General features: G+C 41.2%; 1 protein-coding gene across 2 annotated transcripts in view; it reads right to left on the reverse strand.

The window, feature by feature from the left end:
* The window catches only part of LOC109929240 (diacylglycerol kinase delta), a 106,191-nt gene that overhangs the window by 47,846 nt on the left and 34,969 nt on the right, over nt 1-23,376 (reverse strand). The gene's annotated exons all lie outside the window — the stretch shown is intronic.

Genomic DNA, 23,376 nt, shown 5'->3' on the forward strand with positions numbered 1-23,376 from the left:
AACCCACTGTACAGAGAACCCCCAGTTTCTGTCGCAATACTACAGATTTCTTACAGAAACTCAGCACACACGGACCAGTCGAACTAGGAACTCTACACCACTCTACACCAGCATCCCCCACGACGATGGCATTGCCGCAACAGCCGCAGTACTCATTAACAACAACGGCCAATTTTCAGACGCTAACCTACAACCGATCTGCCTCATTCTCGACCACAACGTCTTCGCCTTCAACAACCAGTTCTTCAGCCAGACACACATGGTGACGAATCAGTGAAGTAAGTACATAGCATTATCAACAAGTTTTATCCCACCTTCAGACTTACTACGGACTACTCTTGAGAATCGGTCTTGTTCTTGGACACACGCATCTCCATCAAGGATGGACACCTCAGTACCTCACTCTACTGCAAGCCCATGGATAACTTCACGATGCTGCACTTCTCTAATTTCTACCCTAAACATATTAAAGAAGCCACACCTATAGACAAACCCTGTGCATACACAGGATCTGTTCAGATGAGGAGGAACGTGATGGACACATCAAGATTTTGAAGGATGTCCTCATAAGAATGAGATACTCATCGATCACCAGTTCCGATGTGCCACAGTGAAAAGCCGCAACAATCTCCTAAGAAGACAGACACAGGATATGACCGATAGAGTACACTTCGTCATCCAGTACTTCCCTGGAGTGGACAGACTATGCTATGTTCTTCACAGCCTTCAACATGTCATCGATGACGACGAGCATCTCGCCAAGATCATCGCTATGTCTCCACTTCTCGCTTTCAATCGTCAAACCTTAAACAGACCATCATTCACAGTAAAGTACCCAGCCTTCAGGCAACATCGACCACAACACCACAGAACCCTGCCATGACAACCTCTGCAAGACATGTCAGATCTTCGACATGGATACTACCATCATACGTGGAAACACCACCCACTATGTACATGGCACATACTCGTGTGACTCAGCCAATGTTGTCTATCTTGTATGTTGCAGAAAAGGATGCCCTGAGCCATGGTACATTGGCGAGACTATGCAGACGCTACAACAACGGATAAAAGGACACTACATAACAATTGCCAGACAGAAATGTTCGTTCCCAGTTAGGCACACTTCGGCGGTCAAGGACATTCAGCCTCTGATCTTCGGGTAAGCGTCCTCCAAGGCAGCCTTTGAGATACAGAACAATGCAGAATCCCCAAGCAGAAGCTGACAGCCAAGTTCCATACCCATGAAGACGGCCTTAAACATGATCTTGAGTTCATGTCATGCTACATCTGACCCCACAACACGGTTCTGCATTTGTAAAATCTTACTTACTGTCCTGTTTTGACGACACCACCTTTTAAATTGTTATGATCTCTCTACCTTAATTAGTTTGTACAGGCTTGGATTACTTATCATTTGATTAGACCCTTGGTATGCGAATCTTATGCGTATCATGTTATTCCAGTCATTTGGTTTGTCTCCAGCACCACCTTATTTTTAATTTTTTGTAATTATCTCTCTGCTTCATTTAATCGGATTATGTGTCATCCCTTTGTTTGTTATTCAGCTGTTGACACTTCACTCACACCGTCTGACACTTGTGATCAGCTGCAGAGACTTATTATTCAACACTCCATCATTTCATTTGCATGATCTTTCGCTTTCTCTGCCTGTAACTTGTATCTGTGTGCTTCTCTCTCACTTCACCTGACGAAGGGGCTACACTCCAAAAGTCTGTGATTTCAAACAAACCTGTTGGACTATAACCTGGCGTTGTGTGACTTCCGACAAAGTCTATATCATAGCTGCACAGAACCAATATCAAAAGGCCTGGGCTTTCTGATGCTCCCCTGGGGAAAACCCACATTGGAAAAGTTGGAAACCAGGAAATGTCTGAATAGCAAATAATTCCACTACATTTGTTAGTAAATCCCAAATAAAGATGGTTTCCTGGAAATTACTGCAGGAATTGGGAGACTTCCTTGGAATTAAATTTAGAGTGAAATTCTGGCTAGATCTGGGTGTAAGAAATACCGAGGAACAGTTTATCCTTCCTGTTGTTGCTCCACTGTCATCCTAAAATGAAGTTGAAGACACAGCCTAACTGCAGAGAGGCATTTGGTAATAATAAAGAAGAAGCCGGTCTTCAGTATTTCTTGCATTCAAATCTAGTCAAATATTTCTCATGTTGATACTAGGAAGACTGATGTTATATTACAATGTTTTCCACTAAATGCCTGAAATTGCATTTTCATCTTTTTCTGTTTGAGCAAGCAGATTTACATTGTAAACCGACGCAAATCTGAACTTTAAACCAATGTTCAACCCATCACCAACATTGTAAGGTGGAAACTAGCGAAGAGCAACTGAATTTATTTGCCTAAATGTCACTAAAAACCTTATGAAAACTTTTGTTAGCTGTAGAATCAGTTCTCTCAAATTTACTGGTGTTATATGCAACAGGTGCAATTCAAAATCTGCACATTCCTCCAGGACCCCTCACAACTGAAACTCTGTAATCCCTCTACCCTGCATCTTAGTTTTCTACACATGCCCTTCTGTAATGCCTCCAACCTTACATTCCAGCTCGCTACTTCCGATCTCTGCAACAGGAAAGGGATCTGGGATTTTAAACGATACTGTAGCTGAAAAAAAGCTTCGGCTCAATTAGCAGCAGTTCTTGCCAAAGTTTATGTCTCAGTTAACATTACATGAATTACAAGAATTACATGATCATTCATCTTTTTAGACTGCATAAACAGAACCCACCTTGGCCTGTATTACAACCGTGGATGCACTTCAAAAGCTTTTACTTGGCTGTGAAGTGCTTTGGGATATCCTGGGTTTTGACAGGCACTATACAAAGCAAGTTTCCTGTTTAGCGTAGAACTCAATAAGGCGATGCAATTTATACATCTTAAACAAAACGCAAATAGTGTTATTTGTATAACTACCTGACTGACTAACCAATAAATAATCAGTTGTCTGTGCTACCTGTGTTCATGATTAACATACAATCCATTCTCAGTGGCATTAATAGGTGGAGCGAAGTTCTTGCTTAATATGATTCATGTCAGAGGTACTCACTGTAAAACTGTTGTTAACATTTTTCGTGCTGGATTCTGCAACACTGGCATCTGTTAAATCCACTTCATCAAATATGATGGACTACAAGAAAAACAATAAAAGACAGTCACTGAAAGCATATTATTGTGTATGACAACTGAGCCAGCAGGGGGGAGATCAAACTTAGTTGAGCTACAAAAATGGCTCCACACCCCATTCCAATGAGTTAGCATGATCCCACACTTCCACTAAGGAGATAAGTAGGGTTGCTATCCCATAGTCCCCTTCCTTATTTATCTTAAAGAGAGATAAATAGTGGAAAGAGAAAAGGGTAAGACCCTAATCCTGCTCCAGAGAGCATAGTGGGCATTGCTGAATAGATTCTAGAGATCTCAGTGAAACTTATTCACATAATATAGAGACTGGAGAGCTTCAAAGAGAAGGGGATAAAATGCTCCAAAGCCTTATAGACTATCTGAATGTGAGGAAGGAGAATCCTGCTGCACTGGGTATATTAAAGGGTTGACATGATAAATGAGGGTTGTCAACTATAATAAGGTTATTCTCCTACATTCTCCTGGGCAGGGTATGAGAATAAGAGGGTTTGAGCTGTAACACTCTTCCTCTCAAGCACTTCCTGATTGAGTACATACATTCTTGTTTGTTTTTAGATAGCTGCCAAGTGACTGGGGCCTTTGGCCCTAGGAACTGGATAGCTAAATTTACACCGTGTGAATCTGTGGATGGCACTAAACAGTCAGAAGGGAATTTTCCAGTAAATGTTAGCCTTAAGCATTTCTCAGGACTATAGATTCTACCAGTGTGAACAACAGATTCATTAACAGTAGCTCAGAACGGATGTGTTAAAAGAGATTTTGAAATGTTGGATTATTTGAATCCACTCAAGATACCAATAAGAATGTGCGGGTGAGTACTATAAATAGTTTTATGTTAGAGCTTTCAAAAATACTGCACATTACGCCATATTTGGTTGGGGAGTGACAAATATGCAATGCCAATAGAATGAGCTCATTTACTTTGGAGCTGTAAGCCCAATAATATTATCAGCTGCGCCATCCCTTCAGCCAAAACAACTAATTACAACATGTTTGCACAAAATCAGATTATGATGCACGCCTGATGGTGAACTTGAAAATAGCACAGCTAAATGTCAACCAAATAGGCCAAGCAAAGGACAACTAAATCAAGACAGAAGACAACAAAGAGGATTCAAGAACAATTGTAAGAAATGTGACCATGACAAATAAAATGGAATAAAATTTTATCTTCTCAACAAATCCAATTCCAGTAAATCCTCCGTGTTAAAATAAGGCTCACGGAAATGAGAACTCTTTAATTCTGGGCACTTAGCCATTTAACTAAGCCATACGATCCAGCATGATCCCAGGTTTGATCCCCAGCTTCTGCTGAGTTACCCGATGTCCCCTGGGTCCAGACTTGGGACATTACTATTGCCCTTCAGACCGTTCAGCTCTCTATCCTTTTAATCATTACCAGTGACCTCTACTGGAAAATGCCACCTGCTAATGTCAGGTGAGGACAGAATTAAGCTTCGTTGTGATTCATTGCTCAAATCCTTTCCCAGAGTGAACAGCCTGCTTACACTGTAGGCTCACATGCAAAATATGGCCAGGTGGTTAAGTAATCAGAGGGCAGCATCCAGCAATGAGTCAGTGCTTTCAGCTTCAGGGAAGAGTGCATCAGGAAAACTACAGAATATATTCAAAACCCAGTCAATGTGAGATAAACAGAAGGTGTAAAGCCACAACAAGAGCTGCAGAAAGGGGAAGGAGACACAGCGTTCTTCTCCAGAAAGTCAGCTGGCAGACGAGAGAAATGGAGTCAATCTTTACATAGTTTTATATTTACTTACAGAGGTACATATAACAAACATACACCTCCAAACCCAGCAACGAGAGTTCCAGACTGTGTCTATTTACAGTGACTCAACTGAATTACCAGTCAACGCCCACCACCAGCATGCAGTTAAACACATCAACACAGTGGGAAATATAGGCTTCAATATTAACTCTCTCATGACTGTGCAGCATGTCTTCAACCTACCATGTGTAAGTCAGTGACATATGCTTTTGTGGGCTGCACATTGCACAAACATACTTCAATTAAGTTCCCAAGTGCAAGTTTGTGTTAGATTTCAATGTAATAGTTGCTGGTGGGGTTTCCCAGTGTCCAGACAACACCTTGGGAGCATCACCCAGTGGCCTCTTACTTCCTTCTGATTGTTATTATCTTCCCCTTGGCTCCATCAAGATGTGACCTCTGGCTTCCTCACAATTGCTCTCCTCTCCTCCTAATAAGCCCTGACCTCTTCGTCACTCCCAAATATTAATCTAATCCTCATCCATCAAGCACTGATCTCTTGCTTTTGGCTGACAGCAAGATTTATAGTGACTCACTACCCCTCAGCACCTCAAATTTAGAATTTTAACCCTTGCATTTAAATACCTTCAAGGTCTCTCCACTTATCTCCATTCCTTTGACTCATTTCCTGTGCATCCACTCCTTTCACTTCACCATCAATGGCCATACTTCAACTATCAAAGCAGCACACAACTGATATCTTCCTACATGCTTTTCTGCCTTCCCAGATCTTTCATTTTCATTAAGACATTCTTTAATGACTACTGACTAAGATGGGGTTCATTTGTGCAGCATCTTTTGTTTTTGAGTTCACCTGTGCTAAGTACTTTACATTCTCTGATTAAATTGAATATTTAAGTGCAAGCTATGGTTGTTATACCTGCTGAACTCTGTCTATTATGTTATCAGAAAATTCAAGAAAGTTAGTCAAAGATTAACTAATTACTTTAATTCCATTATTGTGGGGCACCTATGCCTGACAAAGTGTTTGTTTATATTGTCTCCACGTATTATCTGCAGTCATCTCCCTACTGCCAATATGAAACCAACCAACAGATAGCTGCCTGGCAAATTTCTTCTCCCCACATCCAGCATTTTTTTAACAGATGTAACATTTGCTACCTCCTATATGTTTGGTACACTCTACTCCCTCACGAAAAATGAATTTACATCCCTCTCCACCGCTACTTCATTAACAATTTTCAACATTCTGGGCGGCAGAACATTTGGGCTTAGAAACCTAATCATTTAATGGCATGTTCAACATTTTAAGAATGTATTTCATTTACATTAACAGGTATTTACTTGGAAAAAAAACTGATAGACGGGAACGATGGTTATCGTCAGATATATTTCTTAAATAGTGGCATTAGCTGAGTGGATTGCAACAGCCTTTTCCCATCCTGCGCACTCTTGCATATCTGGGTCTTGAGCCGTGAAAGAATAGTAGAATGAAAAAGGCCCAGTGAGTGGGAGTACAGTAAGAATCAATAAGGTTAGAAAAGACAAAAAGAACCCAAAATGTCATTGGTCTATGATGGATTCTAACATCAGAATCATGTGGTCGTGCTGACAAAACTAAATTATAGCACTAATGACAGTTTAAAAAAAACTGTTATTACAGCTTTGTTATCAGACGAGATCATCTTGAAACCACACCACTGAATGTTCAAGCAGGGAAATATTAATTTCAGTTACAGAGCTGTAGCTAACATATTGCATTGAATCTTTAAAAAAAAAGTCACCTTTGCATTCTTTGCGTAATACAGTGTCCGTCCCCTGAGCTTAAAGTATCTTTTCTTCCAGCGCTGAAATGAACTTGTCTGCTTCATTAGAAGTCCTTCTTTTATAATAGCCTGTAAGGAATGAAACTAAATGTTTAGAATTGAAGGCACAGAAGAAAAGCCACACCTTTTAGATATTCAAACACACAACACAGAACTGTAATATTGAATATTTGCCCAACTCCCCACTTCCTCCTCCAATCACCACCTAAAAAGTAAAAATATGAGAGCTGGAATATAACTGCAAAGTAGATTGCAGGGTAAAGTCAGCATTTCACCAAACCTTTATCATTTATCTTATTATCACCTTATGCAGTAAGGTGTCAAATTTTATCTAACACTCACGTGAAGTATTTTGGGATATTGTTGCATTACAAGAGTGAGAATTTTCATTTGATTACTTTCTAATTGTATAGTATTTTAAGCACAGAAACAAAATATTCACTTAAATGGGTCAAAGTCTGCATTTATGCTGAACATGGTTCCTTTCTTCCTTTCTCATGTAACCCTATCAGCACATTCTTCTCTTTCTTCTGTGTTTTTCCCACTAAATACATCCATGCTGTTCATATCAATTACTCCAGTGTGGTAGCATTTTACACATACTGAATTAACCACTGCTTGGTAAAGAGCTTTGGCCAGAATTTCCTTTGAATTTATTAGTGACAATCTTACATTAATGTCCCTTAGTTTTAGACTTCCCACCATTGAAAACATTTTCTTTAGAAGTACCCTATTAAATCCAATGATAAACCTAACATCTACTGAATCACAGCATTACTTTTGCAGCATAGAAGCCTAGATCGTTCAGCCTTTTCTGACAGGTATTTCTCTTCAATTCCAGTATAAATCTTGTGAACCCACTGTGAACTCTCTTCAGTGCATCCACACCAGAGCTCTGCGCAGTACACCCATATGGAATAACCAAGGGTCTTTAAAAGTTTAACATTAACTTTGCTGCTCTTTTATTTCTCTTTCTTAAGAAATGAACTTGAGTATTGAAAGCACCATTTAACTTGATTTGAGTTAAGCATTTGAAAAGGAAATATCCAATAACAGGTATAGGGAAATAGGATTAGATAGGGGGATGCAGTTCAACAGTTTGCATAAACAAGTGCAATGGATTGCATACATTGCCTCCTTCGACGCTTTAAGTTATGGTAATGCTGTGAAAATTACGCAGTACCATGCTGTGATTATCTTGAGTCTATCAAGCCTCCTAAAAGTCAACTATATAGGACAATAGAACTTTATGATTTATCATTTTTGCTCCACTACTTTGCTAGAGAGATTACGAAGTAAACCCAATGACAAGATCTCTCCTCTAACAGCGTATGTAATGTAGAAAAAGCTTATGGTTTAAAAGCTGATTGATTTCTCAACATATTATCACCCCTCAATGATTATACAGAACATGATGGGTAAATAAATAATGTTGACTGATAATGATAGATCGGTTGGCCTCAATATCCTTGGGTTTGGAGTTTTGGGCCGGGGGTGGAATCAGCCAGGATTTACACTCCTCACTATACTTTTGGAAAGAATAAATGTGGATCATGGATTGAACGGAAACAGATGCAGTAGTCATGCCCCCTGCACGGTCAACCTCATGGAAGTCACTTGAATGAGATATTGGAGGGTGCATGGTAACCAGGAAGCAGGAAGCCAGTTAAAGTCAGTGCACTCAAGAGGGAAAGAAAACCACAAACCCTTATAGATATGTTCCAGAAAAATGTTAACTTCTCAGCATTGAGTCACTAATATCCTGAACATCTGTTAACTCTCTTCTTTCAAAGTCTGGAGCAGTCCTTTTTGAATCATTATATGTTCCTATATCTTATGATATTTTATCACAATACTGTTCACTCCTGCTTACAATCTTATCCATACAGCTCCAGCTTCTCAAAAGTTTTCCCTTCCTACTAATGTACAAATGCCTGCAGCAAGACTACAGCTTTATCCTTCAATTATTTAACACTCACACTGTAATTAGATAAATAATTAGAAGTCAAAACATTTGCAGGGCAATGGGGAAGTAACAGCACATTGGGATCAATTGGATAACTTTAACAAAGATTTTTCTGTGATAGTAGGAACTGCAGATGCTGGAGAATCTGAGATAACAAGGTGTAGAGCTGGATGAACACAGCAGGGACCAAGCAGCACCAGAGGAGCAGGAAGGCTGACGTTTTGGGCCTAGACCCTTCTTCAGAAATCTAAAGATTTTTCTGTGTTAGGTTATTTTACACTTCTTAGTGTTAACCTTAGGAAGAGGTTATGTGCAACATATGGTCAGCTTTCACGCATTCAATTAAACCTCTTCTCCACAAAGTTAGACAACACTCTAGGTCTGATGTCACATTTTAATTTTCTTCACCTCTGTACAGGTTACACCATTGTGCTCCATTCTCAAAGCACCACCATGCTGTGATTATCTTGAGTCTGTCAAGCCTCCTAAAAGTCAACTATATAGGACAATAGAACTTTATGATTTATCACTTTTGCTCTACTACTTTGCTAGAGAGATTACGAAGTAAACCCAATGACAAGATCTCTCCTCTAATAGCCCTGTACCTTCCCATGCTTCAAATGCTATTTATTGATTTTTCTGTAAAAGTTGTACCTGTCACTGGTTCAGCCACTTTGAATGCCATGGTTACATTAGGAAAAGTGAAAAAAATTCTCTTCAACCTTTTTCTATGCCCTTTCTGACAGTTTTAAATTGATGACCTTTGTCATTGACTACAATAACAGAGGAAACATTATTTTCCAATGCACTTCATATAAAAAAAAGCTTCCATAATCTCAAACAAGTCAATTAAATCTCCTCTTTAACTCTTTATTCTAGCTCGCATAAGGCAAGTTTTTTTAAACAGCTTACCATCTCTGGTAATATGGTGACCAGAAGTGCATAATACTCCATACGCAAATTACCCGACACCCTGTTTCAACTCAGCATCACACCCTCTGATTTATGCTTTGTTTAATGCACTGTATATCTCAACATTCATTTGCCTTACTTACAGTTGCCATTTACAGTGGAGATGGTTCCAAAAACAAACCACAAATGCCAAAAAATATTTTCCTGCACTGCTTTCTACACTGCTTTGCTATTGTATGGAGCAGAATCTCAATAAGTAGTTCTCCTGATCATCTGCTAAAGCTTTGCAGAACATCTGGAATCTGGAGAAATGGCATTTGAAATACATGGCACTAAATGGAAGGAGAAAATAGAACTAATATCCCCATCTTCAATAACGGAAGAGCCTAACACATCAGTGCAAAAGATAATGCAATCACAACAATATTCAGCCAGAAGTGCCAAGTGATGATCCAACTCAGCATCCTCTAGTGACCCTCATCATTACAGATGCCAATCTTCAGCCAATTCGATTCAGTCCACATGATATCACAAAACAATTACAGGCACTGGATACTGGAAAGGCTACTGGCCCTGACGACATTCTGGTAATAATACTGAAGACGTGCTCCAGAACCTGCCACTTCCCTAGTCAAGGTGTTCCAGTAAAGTTACAACTGGCATCTACCTAAAACATGGAAAATTGCCTAGGTATGACCTGTACACAAAATGCAGGCCAAATCCAACCTGGCCAATGACCACCCCACTTGTCTACTTTTGATCATCAGCAAAGTGACGGAAGGTGTCATCAACAGTGTTATCAAGCAATTAAGGTGTTTAGCAACAATCTGCTCACCAATATCCAGTTAGGGTTCTGCCAAGGCCACTCAGGTTCTCATTACAGCCTTGGTTGAAACATAGACAAAACAGTTGAATTCCAGAGGTAAGGTGAGAGTGCCATTCTTGACATTAAGGCCGCATTCGTCCGAGTGTGGCATTAAGGCCGCATTCGTCCGAGTGTGGCATCAAGGAGCCCTGGTGAAACTGGAATCAATGGGAATTGAGGGAGAACTCTCCACTGGTTCAAGTCATACCTGGCACATAGGAAGATGGCTGTGCTTGTTGAAGGTCAGTCATCTCAGCTCCAGGACATTACTGCAGAAGCTACTTAGGGTAGTATCCTATGCCCAATCATCTTCAGCTATTTTATGAATGGCCTTCCCTCCATCATAAGGTCAGAAGTGGGGATGTTTGCCAATGATTGCACAATGTTTAGCACCATTTGCAACTCCTCAGATACTGAAGCAGTCCATGTCCAAATGCAACAAGACCTGAAAAATATCCAGGCCTGGGCTGAAAATTGACAAGTAACAGTCAGACCACACAAATGCTAGGCAATGACCACCTCAAGTAAGAGGCAATCTAACCACTACCCCTTGACATTCAAAGGTGTTAGCATCAATGAATCCCCCACTATCAACATCATGGGGTTACAAATGACCAGAAACAGATATAGAAGCTTAAACACATGCACCAACAGGTTCAAGAACAGCTTCTTGCCTGCAATTAGAAGACTGCTGAATGGACTCCTCTTATTTCAAATCTAATGCTGATCTTGCTTTTGTGCACCGGTAACCCTGTAGGCACCTCTCTATCTAAACTCCAGATGATCTGCATGTCCTTATATGTTAAGATCTGCCTGGGCTGCATGCAAAACAAAACTTTTCACTGCACTTAGGTACATGTGACAACAATAAATCAATTTCAAATCTAAAACTTAACTGGTTACGCCATATAAATACAGTGGCCAAGAATACTGCTTAGAGTAACTAACCTTCTGCCCCCCATAAGCCCATTCACCATCTACAAGGCACAAGTCAGATGTGTGATGGAATACTACCCAGTTGCCTGGATAAGCGCAGCTCCAACAAGATTCAAGAAGCTTGACACCACCAAGGACAAAACAGCCCCCTTGACTGGCACCAGATCCACAAAGTGACACTCAGTAGCAGCAATGTGTACTATCCACAAGATATACTGCAGAAATTCCACCAAGGATTCTTAGACAACACCTTCCAGACCCTCAACCACTTCCATCTTGAATGGCAAGGGCAGCAGATACGTGGGAACACCACCATACACAAATTTTTCTTCAAGCCACTCACCATCATGACTTAGAAATAGATCGCTGTTCCTTCATTGTCGGTGGGTCAAAATCCTAGAATCCCCTCCCTAATGACATTGTGGGTCTATCTACAGCAGATGGACTGCAACACTTCAAAGGAGGCAGCTCAACACCATCTTCTCAAGTCTAACTAGGGATAAGCAGTAAATGCTAGCCACTCAGTGATACACACGTCTCTGGCGAGTGAATAAAAAAGTTATTAAGCTTGACAATGTGAGAGAACTGGGTTGATGTTGGGGCATTCAATAATTTGGCTATGTAGAGATTACATTACCTTACATTTTAATGAAGTTATCAGGATTTGCTGGCAAGGACCCACAGAACCCATGTCCAGTGAGAGAGAATTTCATAGGTGGACAATGCTACTTGTTAGTCAGTGATTGCCAAAGATGCCAATAATAATAAATTACTTGCAACAGTTTTAAAGATTTACTATGGTCCTCTCCTACATTCTGGGGCAGGAGTCCACATGATACTGTAAAAACGTATGTAACTAATTATGGCTTTTACATATGATAGACATCTGACAGTTAATCAGGGAGCTTCAAACTGACATGCTGGACTAAGTTTGCTTTAGGTACAAAGCACAAGATGACTGCAGTTACATTATTGACTAAATGTTTCATCAATTCTGGCAAATAGTCTTACTCTTGCCTGTAATTCACTCCCTGATTCCAAGTTTCATACTCTTAATGAGATCATTCAGAGATGACTATATAAAGAGCTTAACAAGAAAGAAAAATACTAAATATCTTAATAGTAAGCAGATGTTTCAAAGGAGAGCTAACAGGATCATTTCTTTAATATTTTCCAATCAACTAGTTCAGAGATGTTACGACATACTTCTGCAGCAAGTAGGACTTGAACCCAGGCATTCTGGCTCAGAGGTAGGGACACTACCACTGCACCAGAGATCTCTGACAGCCTTTCTTTAGACAGGCTGTTGGCGATGAATTCATTGTCTGTATGACCCTGCTAATTAACAGGTTTATGTATTAGTTTAGCTTTGAACACTAGTTTCCTTCAGATGTCCCACTTTTAATTGCAGGTGGTGGTTGTGGATTGGCCTCCCTGAGATTCAGAGACAAGTACTTTCGACACTAGCATTATTAACTAGCAGCTTGCCTTGCAACCCCAAAGATCCATTGCTGTCATCATTCTTGCTGTCCACAATCCATTAGAAAAAGGTCCTTACTGGAGTTTTGCATGGGCAATGAAATGGTTTATCCATCCTCCTAGAAAATTTGACTTTTCAGCTAGGAACTGATTCTGCCGTTTGCACTCATTCGGAACATTATTGCAGCTGAGATACTGATGCAGCCCACGTTTTCTAAATTAAGTAAAATACTTAACGCTGCGGGTCGATGTTTTAATCTATATATAGAGTGCTGATGGGAATATAGCCTTTTAGATGGTAGGAGGGGATTTTTGGTATGTAGTTTTAGCTTGGCTAAGATGGTATCTGGTTTGAAGGACATTGAAATATGCATGCAACTATAACGTGTCAACATCTGTGTGGCCAGATGTGCTTAAATGGAATTGTCACAAGAGTAGCACAAGGTGACTCCACCCAATGCATACTCAGGGTCAGTTTGAAGATGAATCCGGAAGATGAATGAGGAAGAGATTTAATATTTTTCATTTCTGCTTTACTATTTAACCCATGGTGACTTGGGAGGAGTGGCTGCAGTCAGTAGGGTATGCAGATATGAATTTTGATCATGTCCAGATCCAGAATGCAATCTTCTTGGTCTGGTACAACAGTGACATCAGGTATATATTTTTTAAAAATTGCCCACTGTGTTCTTTTAGTGATACTGATTTGCTGCAGATATAAAAAGGAGCAGGATTCTGCCTTGTCTATGCTCAGCTGGGTGCCATTTGTGCAGACCTGCCAGAATGTTAATCATGATCTGTCATCCTTTTATTTTATGACAGGTTCAAACTGTACATGCTATTTAACAGAGAGAAACAGAGGGAATTTTAATAACAGGAAGATTGTTAGGCCCCAATCTCTTCATAACAGACCAGCTCCACCTGTCCACTTTCTCAGTGTATTCTATGCACAATTTTTATTTCAAAGCTAAGTCAAAATTAAACCAATCCATTAGCAGTAATCTGAATGGCTTAAAGCAACTGATCAAAATTGGGTTTCTTGGCATACTGTTTTTATCTATGTTGGTCTCAGTAACACAGGAAACACGATGTAAGAGCTCCTTGCATGTGCACATCATGAGCCCAAAGCAAAGGTGACAACTCATGGTTTCTTGCATAGACAACAACAAGTGAGAGTCAGTGGCTGTAAATTTCACACAGTATTAAAGTTTGAAAATGATGCTGACATATTGATCTAACTAAATAAGCATGAGATTTTAGTTGAAAAACTGAATAATACAGATGCTGAAAATCTGAAATAAAAATACAAGATGCTGGAAATACTATCTTCTATTCTATCACAAACCTTCCTTATGTCCTTGTTCTACCCCTTCCTTGGTCAAAACCTATGACATTTCTAACTTTTCTCCATTCTGATGAAAGGTTGACAAGATGAAAAGTAACTCTGTTTGTCCCTGCAAATGTTGCCTGACCTGATGAATATTTCCAGCATTTTCTGCTTGACCATTAGCTTTTACTGTTTGAAAAAGAAAATATTGTCAGCACAACATTAGTGCTGGGGTATCGGCCTTTTTCCCTGGCTCTGCAGAAGGTATACTAGCAAGTTGTGGAGCCAGAGTAAAGTTCCCTCTTCCCCATCATAATATCTCTCAATGCCAAACTTCAGAAAAATCACCATCTACTTGCACCAGGGATTCATTTGTCAACTCAGGAATACTTTCTGATGCTTTGTGCAAAACAAGACTCTCAAACTTATTTAAAGCAGACTCTTAAAGCCAGCTGACAAAGATGTTTCATTCCTAACTTTATGACTGGATTTAAATCCAGGCTCCAGAAATGAAAAGCTGGTCTCTAAACCACTATACCACCTAGTACCCCAAGAGAACTGAACTTATTTTAATTCAGACAATGGTTTGCATGGGTCAGCGATGAAGGTTGTACCATAGGATCATCAACCAGCTGGATTACGATCTGTGCTCACTTTAAAATCTGTTTTACTGCATTTGAACCAATATTTTGGATCATGTTAAACTGTATGCCTTCCCCTCCCTATTGAGATAGCAGTGAACAATCTACACCACTACTGAAATTCCACGATCTGATACCTACACATCTTTACTTTTTCTCTTTATGAAGCCCAGCGCTTCTTTGAATCTGCTCCATCCCAAACAGTGCTTGGTGCCTAAAATTTCTGTCATCCCAGCATGTGAACCTCATGCAATGTTTTGTGAAAATCCAAAAACATGGTGGTAAATAAAATTCTAAATATCTTCACTGATTTTCTCGATCAGTTGGATTCACTAATGAAGCATGACCTGCTGTTTCCAAATCTATGCTGACTGTCTCTGTTTGTGCTCTGCTTTTGAGATGTTCACTAATTCTGTCCTGTATTTGGAACTCTCAATGTTTACATGCAATTGAGATAAGACCTACCAGCCTATAATTTCCTTGTTCATCCTGTTCACAGTTCTTTGACACACCCTACCCTCCAATCCTTTGGCACACTGTCTAGTCCCAAAGATTTTATGAAAATTATAGCTGGTGTCATCTCTTTGAGCTTTTTCAGTATCCTATCCCATTGAGGAGATGACGAGTGGGAGTGGCTGTGAGCAGAGAGGCAGGGAGTGGAGAGTTTGACAGCAGAAAGGCTGTGGAATAATGCAGCAAACAGGAGAGAGTCAGTGAGTAGCGAAGTTAACCAGAGGTAAGGTCTCCAATAGGAGACTGGACTGCTTTGATGTGGGGCCTTTCTGCGGCAGAACAGTGGCCTGGTAGAGTGCAAGGCCCAAGTGTGGGTCTATCTTGAAGCCACAAAGAGTAGAGGTTTGGATTGGCCCTGACGGTCACATTCTGGAGTTGGCGGGTGGGGTAGGGGGATTTCTCCTCAGTAACCTGGAAACATAGAACAGTATGGCATAGGAACAGGCCCTTCGTCCCACCATATCTGCCATGAGGGGTCCAGTTGGGGCTGCCTCCAGACTTTAGCTGGGAGAGCCGTCACTGATTAACCAGAAGCCATCTGTCTTCTGGCCTGGCTTTAGCAATGAATAAGACACTGTCTAATGTCATAGTGAATGGTTATTACTTTGAGAGCATGTCGTTGTTATGAGGAGTTATTTTTATGATTTACTTCCATGGTGAGTCTTTTTCTGGGGGGGAGAAGTGGTTAATCATGAGGTGAGGGGTTTATTTAGTGGGTTCTGGTGCTGTGGTTGGCTTTATTTGGGTGGGGGATTAGTCCTGAGGTGAGTAGGGGTCTTTTTGAGGTGTTTACAGCTATCTTAAGAGGTTACAAAAACAGAAGTTGCTGGAAAAGCTCAGCAGGTCTGGTAGCATCTGTGGGGACAAAATCAGAATTAATGTTTCAGGTCCACTGATCCTTCCTCAGAACCCAAAACGTTAACTCCGATCTTCTCTCCACAGAAGCTGCCAGACCTGCTGAGCTTTTCCAGCAACAGCTGTTTTTGTTCCTGATTTACAGCATCCGCAGTTCTTTTTGTGTTGAGGTTGTTGGGGAGAAACTGCTGATATGGCAGGGGTCCTGAAGAGGGTTTTAGAGTTATGATGTGGTCTTCCTGCAGTGGTTTAGTACTAAGGTGTGGGTTTTATCAACAGAGTCAAAATGCTGAGACGGTGGCCTCAACAGGATGTTTAATTTAACTTAATTTGCCCAGATGGAGGCTCTGCTGAATGGGGTTTAGCGGATAGGTTTGTTATCACCAGCAGATATCAGAAGTAGGAAGTTGGCCACCATGAGAGGGGCGAGGGAATGGCACAGTTGATGGGGCAAAATCACATCTATGTTTGCAATCTGGGCCCTGGTCGGAGCCTTTCAACATTACCAAGAGTGAATGGCTAATGGGGTATACTCAATACAAAATCTGGAGTACAGTCCCATTAAGTTAGCATCTTTTGGCAACTCTTGCACGCCAAATAAGCACCTTGTGTCTTTCCTCTGGATTTTAGCCTATGAGGTTGGGGGCAGTGGTGATGTGTACCTCCTAAAATCATGCCTCAGCCTCAAGATCGAAACAAAAATGATAACATTTTGTATTTGAAGCACTATGAGCACCGAACAATGACTTACATTCCTCAGCAAATTTACACAAGACAACCCTGACTGACCCTGAGCTACATTAGCTTAATGCTGACATTGCAGCTCTACAAGCAAACAGGTTAGTGATAAAAAGCTCCATTTGTGAAAATAATTACACTTTCCACTTTCATGGACAGAGTGCTGCAGTGAGCAGCTAGCTGACACAGTGAACTGAGTCACAAGTAGCAACCTCAGAATGCCTCATCTTTCTGCTGCTATCATCTAATGGGGGTGCAGGCAACTTCATGCACTCTTGTGCACCGACTCTATACGCAAGAGTTTCAGACAAGGAGCATTTTTATAACGCCCTAGGTGATGTTGTGAAGAATTTTCCATTTGGTGAGAAGCTCTTTTCTTGGATAACTTCATAGCATGAATAGGGACAGAGTGATTCTTAGTCAACATCTTTCATGAGATGGAACACAATCAACAATAATGGACAAGACCTTGAGCTTTGTGCCCTGAATGAACTGTGTGTCACCGACATTTTTTTTCAGGGCAGACATTGCCATCACAGATCAAGACATCACACAAGATCTGGAGGTTGGCAACAATTAGATCTGGTCATCCCAATTTGACAATCTTCCCAGTGTTCTTCACACCTACACCTACCACAGCACAGACTATAACACTATTTTCAATGGCAGGGTAAAGGTGCACCCCTACCAAATGTTTCAGTTTCAAAGTAAAGCAGCCTACCATGCATCAACATCGTCTGCACAAGTAATGATGCCAAATAGCAGCACTTAACGCAATTGCTAGAACAATTTCTACCCATGAAAGGTTTACCTGGAAGCACTGATGCCCGTATTGATAAAGCATAGAATTCACTAAACTCAATCATGTGTGAAGCAATAGAAGCATCAACTGGCAAAGGCAGAACTTGTAACAAGAACAAGTCTGAGACCCTCTTAGCTGGGTGACATTTGTTATTGATGCAAAAAACAAAAGTACAAAATGCATAACAGGAATTACAGGCCTTGTAGCACAGTGGTAATTTTCCTACCTCTGGGCCAGAACGCCTAGGTTCAAGTCCCACTTGCTCCAGAGTTACATCATAACATCCCTGAACAAGTTGATCAGATTTATCTAAACCAAAGAGCTAAAGCACTGCAAAGATTAGGAGATAGCGTGCAAATAGACACTGGATCAATTTACTTCAAGAAATCCAAACAGGCCATGACAATTGGAATCCATTAGCCACATATATATTTTATTTACATATATATAACATACACCTCAGAAGTCAGCAGATGGTGAGGTACTCACTGGCAAGAGTAAACAGATGTCCCGCTGGTTTGAACTCTACTGTAGCTGTAGTCCTGTTTGACGGACATCTTCCAAGTCTGTCTCAACATTCTCCAACAACTTTTGTCATGGATAAGTTAAATGAAGAACGCTCATCACTGGAGATGGCTGTAGAATGCTTAGCAAATGAAAAGGCATCCAGCAAGGACAGAATCCTTGAATGACCTGAAGTACGGAAGGTATCGTATGGCCTTCTTCTCTGCTGGAAAGCAGGCTCCATTCCACAAGAAATGTTGTGCAAAATTTGTCACACTATACAAAACTAAGGTGACAGATGTGCCTGCAAAAATTACAGGAGCATCTCATGTCACAGGGAAGGCTTTTGCTTGAGTCATACATTAAAAAAAATCTCCATCTAATTGCAAACTAAGTGCACCTGAAAGCACAGTGTGATTTCATGCAGCAGATCTACTGTGGACATTGAAAACAACAAATGCTGATGGGATGAAAAGGGAGGACAAGGGGAGCATGATCATGCTATTGTCAGTGATGGGAAGGGGCAAGCACAAAAGCACGGTAATAAATTGGATGCCAAGTCAAAGGAGTACTATGGGCAACCCTACTCCTGGACTGTCACTGACCTCATTATCTCCAGAAATCTTCACCCCGCTGCCACCAACGTTATAGTCTCCAAACCTCAGACAGCCCGCTTCTATCTCCTTCCCAAAATCCACAAATCAGACTGCCCTGGTAGGCCCATTGTATTAGCCTGTTCCTACCTCACTGAGCTCATTTCCTCCTACCTTGACTCCATCCTCTCTCCATTTGTCCAGACTCTGCCCACCTACATCCACAATTCCTCTGATGCCCTCCACTATTTAGAGACTTTTAAGCGACTCTTGGATAGGCACATGGAGGATAGTAAAATGTAGGGTATGCAGGGTAGATTGATCTTAGTAAGATAATAGGTCGACACAACATCGTGGGCCGAAGGGCCTGTACTGTGCTGTGCTGTATTGTTCTAAGCTCTATGTTCTGTATTGACAATTTCCAGTTCCCTGGCCCTAACTGCCTCCTGCTCACCAAGGATGTCCAATCCCTCTATACCTCCATTCCCCACAAACATGGTCTGAGGGCTTTCGGTATCTTCCTTGACCAGAGGTCTGAACAATCCCAGGCCACCACCATTCTCCTCCGTTTGCCTGAACTTATTCTCTCACTGAACAATTTCTCCTTTAATTCATCTCATTTCTGTCAAGTCAAAGGAGTGGCTATGGGCACGTACCTGGGTCCCAGTTATGCCTGCCTTTTTATGGGCTGTGTGGAACAATCCTTGTTCTAGTCTTACACTGGCCCCCTCTAACAACTCTCTATTCGGTATATTGACAGTTGCTTCGGCGCCGCTTCATGCGCCCCCTCTGCCTCAAGAGCTTAAAAAATTTGTTCATTTTGCCTCCAATTTCCACCCCTCCATAATTTTCACATCAACATTTTTTGTCACTTTCCTTGACCTCTCTGTCTCCATTTCAGGGAATAAACTGTTCACTGCCATCCACTACAAAACCACTGACTCCCATAGCTACCTTCACTACAGCTCTTCATCCTGCGAGGACTCCATCGCATTCTCCTAGTTCCTTTGTCTAGTCACATCTGTTCAGATGATGTCACCTTCCAAAACAGCGCTGCTGACACGGCTTCCTTCTCCATAACCGTGGATTCCCACCCACTACAGTTGACAGAGCCCTCAACCACATCTGACCTGTCACCTGTGCTTCCACCTTTGCCCCTTCCCATCACTCACAGCAGGGTGATTGGGTCCCCGTTGTCTTCACTTTTCAGCCCACCAGCCTCTGCATTCAAAGGGTCATTCTCCGCCATTTCAGACAACTCTGGCAGAATGGCACCACCAAACACATCTTCCCCTCACTCTCCCTGTGTGCCTTTTGCTGGGATCATTCCCTCTGGGACACCCTAGTCCATTCATTGGCTACTAACACCATCACCACCCCTTCCCATGTAACTGCAGAAGGTGCAACACATGCCCCCACCTCCTCCCGGCTCACCATCCGAGGGCCTAAATAGCCTTTCCAGGTGAAGCAGCATTTCAGCTGTACCTCCTCCAATCTTGTGTATTGTATTCACTGCACCCAATGTGACCTACTATATATTAGAGAAACCAAACGCAGACTGGATGACCGCTTTGCAGAACACCTCTGGTCTGTGTGCAAGCATGATCCCGACCTTCCCGCAGCCAGTCATTTTAACACAGCATCCTGCTCACATGCTCACTTGTCTGTCCTCGGCAAGCTGCAGTGCTCCAGTGAATCACAGCGCAAATTGGAGGACCAACATCTCATCTTCAGATTAGGCACTTTACAGCCTCCTGGGCTTAATATTGAATTCAACACTTTCAAATTGAGAGCCAACTCCATTCCCTTTTCTTTCTTTTAGCTTTACTTGTTACTTTCTCTATCACCATGTCCTCTCTCCCCTCCCTCCACCCCAGTGGGACTGTCTGTTCTTTCAAGTCTGACAGTTAGACACACCATTGTTCTGCCATTCTCACATGCCAATCACTTAATCTGAACTATCAACATTTTTTCTCCCCTCGCACTCTACACTCCAACGTTCCCCTCTGCCACCAACTATAGCATAAATGCTGCCCCCTCTACACTTCACTTCAGCTCTGATGAAGAGTCATCTAGACTCGAAACATTAGCTCACTCTCTCTCCATGGATGCTGCCCGACCCGCTGTGATTTCCAGCATTTATTGTTTTCAATACAGATTTGCTCCTACTGCAGACATTAGTTTCTCCATATACCAGCTAAGAGAAAAGTATACGAATAAAGAATATATCTTTTTACATTACTTTCAAAGGGCTTACTAAGATATTCAACACAATGAACAGAGTTCAGCTGTGCAAGATTTGGGAGAAAACTAGCTGTCCACCAAAGCTCCTTAGTCTTATCCACTCCTTCCATGACAACAGGCACTGTATTGCGCAGCTCAATATACACGTCCGGCAGTTTCAGAATGATGAAGGAGTGAAACAGCGCTGTGTAATATCTCCAATGCACACCTATACCTACCTCTCATATCTATAACTTGTTCTCATGAGAACTGTCAAGAAAACACGAATTACAGGACAAGGTTTTGCAAGTTCATTCTTATCACACTAAATACTGTTCATTGTAAATGGCTAACAATCTGCCCTTTGATGGAAAGCTTGATACACAAAGGAAAAGCAGTGGCTACTTTTGACCAACTCAAAATGTGCTTGGAATTACATCATCTGACTCTTAGGGCCATGCTGGTGGTTTCTAAGGTTTGTGTTCTCAGCAGCTTATGAAACATTGATGACTTCTAACTGTTAAGAATAGAAGCTCATCAATTTCCATCTTCACTGTTGACAGAACATTAAGATTATATCCTGGCTGAGAAAATTATGAATACAGCACTTGTTTCAGAGGAAAAGTTCCCAAGTTTGTTTACAATCAAACAGAGGTGGCTTCATTGGGTGGAGCAGGTCCACATGATAAAAAATGGTCATATACTGAAGGACTTTCTGTATGACTAAGAAGCTAGAGCGAGATGATCAGTGGGATGCCCAAGACTGTATTTTATGGACTCTTATCACTGTGATCTAAACATCAATTATCACAATCTGGAATCAGTAACAGAGAGGAAAATAGCAACAGCCACCTGTAGCATGCAAAATCACAATGACGTTTGACGAAAGCTTAAGTCATACTGCACTCGAAACATTAACATTGTTTCTCTCTCCATACACACTCCCAGACCTGCTGTGATTTTCCAGCATTTTCTTGCTTTAGGTTTATAGCTTCTGTATTATTTTGCTTTTATGTACATTTCATCAGCTGCTTAGATCTTAAGCTCTGGAATATAAGTGTTAAACCCCTCTGGCTCTGTCTCCTCTTTTTAAGATGCTCCTTAAAACCTAACTCTTTAAACAAGCGTTTTGTCACCTTCCTTAAAATCTCTTTTTCTGACTCAGTGGTCAATTCTGTTTGATAATCGCGATAATAGCCTTGGAATGTTTTTATTACATTAATGGCAGTGACCAAACTGCATATTGTTCTTAACAAAAGTTCATTTTGATTAAAACAAAAGAGGTAGAAGGATACCGTATAAAGCTCCCCTTTTTGTTTATGGAGCAGCATGCTTCTCTGGACGTCAAACTGAGCACTGGAGGTTCTCCAAACAGGATTTTAGGGTGTTACGGACTGCACCAGGAACTGCCAGGAATCATAAAATGAAAAGATCACCATGTGGGCAGCACATTATCTAGTTACTCTGAGTCATAAAGTAAAAGCTGGAAAAGTCAGGATATTTTTATTCATCTGGGGATGCCTTAAAGTAAAAAAAAAAATTTTGAAATGCAGAAAATTGCTTTTCACCGGGCCAGGTTAGACAAGGACATTTCAGGAAATGGTTACAGCATGAAAGTATGGTGGACCAGAATGATTTTCCTACTGTAGTCCCTGTGGGCTTGTGATTGACGTCAAAATATTATACCACTTCCCAATTTAGTTTGAATTTAACAATCTACTTTTCTGTTGGCATAACCACCTCAACAGACCAAGGAGAGGTTATTTTAAACTCTCACAACTATAATACTCAAACAGGCAACTCACACATACCATAGCTGCAAATTCATTGCAGTACTGAAAATCTAGCTGAATCCTGCTCAGTGGTCAAATGGTACTGGGTCATTTACTACAATAGTAAAATGACAGTGCCAGACCTGGGTGGCTGGAGTGAGTGTTCCAACATCAGCAATGCAAGCCTCTCACTGTTCAATTTGCGAGTGAGGCTGAATACATTCTATAATGATTTAATGATACTCACTGGTCAGTCATTACTGATACTCAAGCTGCTCATTCAGTTGAGCCTAATTTAACAGATGCAATTAAATAGTACATGAAAAAGCATAAGTTAACGAGGTACATGGAAACCAAGATGCCTAAACGCATTGTGAATTAGTTCATTATGTAAAACTGTTTCCACCAGCATCATAGATAGTAGGAACTGCAGATGCTGGAGAATCTGAGACAACAAGGTGCAGAGCTGGATGAACACAGCAGGCCAAGCAGCA

This window comes from Rhincodon typus, chromosome 13, assembly GCF_021869965.1.
Source record: "Rhincodon typus isolate 14 chromosome 13, sRhiTyp1.1, whole genome shotgun sequence".
Lineage (NCBI taxonomy): Eukaryota > Metazoa > Chordata > Chondrichthyes > Orectolobiformes > Rhincodontidae > Rhincodon > Rhincodon typus.